The 5,289-nt window shown below is 33.4% G+C and overlaps 1 long non-coding RNA gene across 1 annotated transcript; it reads right to left on the bottom strand.

Moving 5' to 3' along the window:
• Nucleotides 1-1,790: 1,790 nt before the first annotated feature.
• Nucleotides 1,791-2,633, bottom strand: LOC141631241 (uncharacterized). Its single transcript, XR_012537606.1, has 2 exons — nt 2,353-2,633; nt 1,791-2,106 (listed from the first exon to the last, which is right to left on the bottom strand). It is a non-coding gene; the product is annotated as an uncharacterized LOC141631241 (long non-coding RNA).
• Between the last annotated feature and the right edge of the window lie 2,656 nt (nt 2,634-5,289).

The following is a 5,289-nucleotide window of genomic DNA, read 5'->3' as shown; positions in this document are numbered from 1 at the left end:
TTGAGGTTGTGTTGTGATTACTGTTTAACTGTCTGTGATTTTCGGGGTGCGTCCCTGGCTGAGTGGAGTCACTTGCGGGAGTGGCTTCGCGCCCTTGATTCGCCTTCTGTGGAACCCGCCACATGAGGGATGTTCACATTAATGAACATGGGTTTATCGCTCGATGGGGATGAGCGGGGCTTAGGTGGGAACGGCTGCGGTCCCCCACTGGCGGCGAGGAGTAACCTGTTGCGATGGGTACTGCGCGGGCTACACACTTTAGTGTGTAGTCAGTTGTGTGGAGATTGGAGATGGAGACTGGGGTTGTGTTGAGCTGTTTGAACTATTTGTGTACTTGTTTCATTGTGGCTTTGTTTTTGTGTAATTAGTACAGACCCCGTTTAAATGTTTTAAAAACTGTGGTGATCCATTCGGGGGTGGTGAGCAGTTATTGAGCAGGTATGAGCTGATGCGTATGGGATAACTGGGAGGAGTCACCACGATGCAGTTTAGAAGTCTTCCGCTGTGTTTGGTAGTTTTATAGTCTTTTAATAGTATACAGTTTTGGAGAACTTGTACCTCTTTTGACAGTTTTGTTTGAGACATGTAATCAATTAAATTACATTTACTTTTAAAGTACGTTTCTTTATTGTCTTATGATTATCATTGCATCGGGTAACCGAGATGGTAGCATAGGTGATCTCTGGTCAAAGGATGAAATATACAACTACTCCTTAAGAGAATTTCCACATTGACGGTGCATAGGTAATAATAACCATTTGGGAAATCTCATTGTTGGTCACGTTCAATAATCATATCTCCATATGCATTATCTATATTATAACTTAATGAATGATCAGATCCATTATATACAACTACTCCTTAAGAGAATTTCCACATTGACGGTGCATAGGTAATAATAACCATTTGGGAAATCTCATTGCTGGTCACGTTCAATAATCATATCTCCATATGCATTATCTATATTATAACTTAATGAATGATCAGTTCCATTAATACTCATCCTATGAGTACCGTTATCAATATATTGGTCTATCCGGATTATCATAGTCCCATTCTGATAATCTCATGACCAAGAACACTTTTAGACTAAACTCTATAATACTTAACTCTCATTATCATAATCTCCATTATGATGTCAAGTATACCAGTTTAATCAAGGATTTATCATCGTATTAACACCTTAATAAGATAATAAGAAAATGCCATCTAATTATTAATCTCCATTAATAATTACATTGTATAAAATTCGTTCAAAACTTTTCATAACGATTGCTTTGGGGCATAGTTCCAACAGTTTATCCTTGCAACAAGTTCGATCATCTAAAAACTTGCTCACATTAGAATTAGTCGACCATATCTGCAGCTCCATGAACGACCAGCAATGGTGAGCACACCTGAAGCTCAACTCACTACCAATGTTTGATTATATACAAGTGACTTTGTTACTTTATCTCGAATTCTCGACTACACATGCGACTATGTGAGGTATTTTCAGAATGTTGCATACAGCTTCTTTTATGATGGGACATTATTGCCATAATTAAAAACAATAATTTAGGGTTTAGCAAGTTTTGATATTATGCTTTGATGATGACACACTAAAAGATGAGCACAAATTCTTATTTAAGACGATACTATTCGTTTAAACTTAAGAAAGGTTAAGTATTATAGATGAGTTAAAAGAATAATGCATAGGGATAAGAAGATATGGCTTCTCTCAATTGGTTTAAAAATTCTATTAGGTGAGTACGCATGACTATATATAGTTTCTTGCTTGCGACAAAAGGTGATTCGTAACATCTCACAACCACCTCTTATTTTTAACATTATTTTAACTGATTGTTAGACATCACAAACTTTTAACGTACAACCAGATTGAAAACCCCAACACTGAAATTGACATAAATCTACAACGTTAAAATTGACATAATGCTAGCTTATGAAACATTCCACACACTACAAATACAATGTTATGTATAGCTAGCATCATATCATTAGATTAGATGATCAATGAACAACGCCACCTCTCCCTTTGGTCACCGTCTTTTTCTGTGGTCTCTTGAGTTTCACCTCTCTTGTCATTTCCTCACTGTAAACTTGAACCTATTTTCATATATATTATTCATATTTCATAAACAAATTAGTAAACTAAATATTGAATTAAGAAAGGAAAATTTACAACATAAGGACATAAGGTAGATAAATGACCGAGACGTATATAGGTAATTCTATTAGTTGATCATTTTATTGAAAATAAGAGATGTTATCAATTTCCATATGACCTACAGATCTACGATAAAATTAGCATCTTATACAAAGATTAGAACGAAAATGAAAACGTAAACATACCCGATTTGTGATAAATATTTGATCACGGGTGGTGCTGGTAATGGATTCATCAACACTACTATAATTAATGTCATTATTGTTTGGTTTAAGCTCGTTTTTTGGAGTAGGAGAATAGAATGAAGAAGTTTTAAAGCAATAAAACTTATGAAAAAATTGTCCATCAAGCTTTAGTTTCTTCATCATCTTTGAATTCTTCATTTTCACTTTGATTAGAAGTTAAATTTCTACTTGTTTTGTGGAACTTCTTACAGCTAATTTATGTTATTGTATTTTCCTAGCTATTAAAGATACGTGGGGTACTTGAGTTAAATACATGTTTAAGGCCTCTTTTATAATAATGGGAGATGTAACCATACCACCAACTTGTAGGCTTTTGACAATATTTTTAAATAGTACGTAGTACAACCTAACACAAAATAGTGTCACCGTTTCATTTGTCATCGATAATAAATTATTGAAGATGTTATCTTAATCATCATAATGTAATTAAAGACTTGATAATATTATTAGCATGCATGTAGTTAGTGTCAGGAATCTCAACTTTATTATGCAACCAGTAGTGAGAACTAGACATCATGGATTCATGGCAATTATTTTTGTGTATGGCGTTTAGCAATGACTTTGTTACTTGTTAGTCAAATCTCCAAACCACGCTGCAAATTTGTCTTGGTTACAACTTACAAGAAGACTTACAACACAGTGCAGAAGAATGTCGTTACGTACTCTAGTGAACCTTACATGTAGTATGTGGGTCTCCGTATCACACAATAATGTTATTTTATTTTCCTAATAATTGTGGAGTATATATACGTATGCTTATGTAATGTAATTTATGTGTACATCTCCGAGTCTCCCTAATTAGCAGAATGTCGGACAACATAAACAAAGTAGATGAATGACATTGATATCACGAATATATTTAGTTATTCACATATATGACATGTACGAAATATACATACATTATTATACGGAAAAAAATCTGTATATGAAATACAAAATACCCAATAATACGGATCGAGTACATACTATATTAGTAGGTCAAAAATGAAAATCACATTGTTCTGATCCGTACTTTTGACCTAATTCCTAAGTCATGACCTTTATTATTGACCCGTTTTATTGGACTCGACTACCAACACTAACATATTGTATCAATGAACTTGACCGCCTTTCCCGGTTGTGACAGTTCTTGGTTGAGGTCTCTTCACTCCTGTGTGTTTCACCTTCAGTTTCTCCATATACACACGATTGTTCACATTTGAGATGAAAGTTTTTTCGCGGGTGGCCGTTATGGTGGTTGAGATAAAATCGTCACTAGAGGTGACGATTTCATTGGTTTTAAAGGCGATCTTTGGAGAAGGAGAATATGTAGAAGAATTTGTAAAACAAGAAAACTGGTGTATGAATTCTCCATCAAGCCTCAGCTGTTTAGTCACATTTAAGCCCTTCATAACTCTATCTTATAATTGTTTTTATGATTAAATTTTATAATTTTGTTGATTTTTTTTTTTAATTCTTCTCCACTCAAGCTTAGCTAAAATGGAAGAACTTTGAGTTTTTGGTAATATTGCAAATGCTAAACATCTCATTTTATAAGAGGAGAGTATTATTAATTCAACAGCCAACAGCTACGAATTTTATTTTTTAACGAGTCAAAGTCAATCTTTAAAAAGAAAAGGTTATTTATTAGTCCGTAAAAGACTATGTCGTGATTACTTTAGTCCTCCGTAAAAGTGGTACTCGTATAGTCGTATTAGAAGTACGAGTACTTTTTAAAGGTAGATAGCTATTCAGTCATGTCTAAGTACGTGTGGAAATGCTAAATGGTCATCGACCCAACAAATTTAAGTTTACATTTCCTCCTAATATCACAATACTAGATTTTGTGCCCGTACGTTGTACGGATTATAATATTGACTCGTCCGTAATTGTATCTTCACAATTGAGAAGTTATATTTACTTTCATAACATTAATTTTCTCGTGAGAATGTGAGTATACAAATACATTGAAATATTTTTTTAGAATATGAGTATATACAAATAAATTAACCTTTTTTTTTTTATGATTTGTGTATATAAAAGTTATAATCGCCATGCACGAGTAACTAAATAGTGTTCTGTTTGTAAGTGAGATTGTACAAATGTATTTTTTTTTTTGCATCTGGAAAGGCCTTGACTAATTCAATATTAATACTTATATATTATACGGAGTATGTTATATGTTATATTTGAAGAATAATTTGAAATTATTATTATTTTAAATATTTTAAATTACAAAAATAATTGAAAAATCAAGTTTACCTATTTTATTAAATTAATATAATTTTTATAAATTCTTCACTATAAGTATGGTAAGTAATATTAATTATAATATTATTATTATTGAATATGATTGCTTTTGACAAATAAAATCTACCATACCAATCTATATTTTGACATGTATTCTGATTCTACCTCGGCCCGTGACCCGTATAAGCCCACCCATATTTAGTCTGACCCGTATTTGAGTTTAACATGTATGAACCGCCTTAGCAGTCGACCCATCCAACCCGTTTGGGTGGTCTAGCAAACCTTGCATCAAATTCTATTTTGACATGTATTCTGATTCTACCTCGGCCCGTGACCCGTATAAGCCCACTCATATTTAGTCTGACCCGTATTTGAGTTTAACATGTATGAACCGCCTTAGCATCCGACCCATCCAATCCGTTTGGGTGGTCTATCAAACCTTGCATCAAATTAATGTGGTAATTATCTAAGTTTTGTAGTCTGACCCGTATTCGAGTTTAACATGTATGAACCGCCTCAGCAGCCGACCCATCCAACTCGTTTGAGGGGTCTACTACTTTTAAAGTTTATATATATACTAATATAACTCTATCATCTTGATCGGATAAAATTTCCATAACTTTGGTGATAGTTCTACAAATAACTTTA

This window comes from Silene latifolia, chromosome 2 (assembly GCF_048544455.1).
Source record: "Silene latifolia isolate original U9 population chromosome 2, ASM4854445v1, whole genome shotgun sequence".
In the NCBI taxonomy this organism is placed as follows: Eukaryota; Viridiplantae; Streptophyta; class Magnoliopsida; order Caryophyllales; family Caryophyllaceae; genus Silene; species Silene latifolia.
Note: the sequence above shows the minus strand (reverse complement) of the source record. Positions and strands in the feature narration are given on the sequence as shown.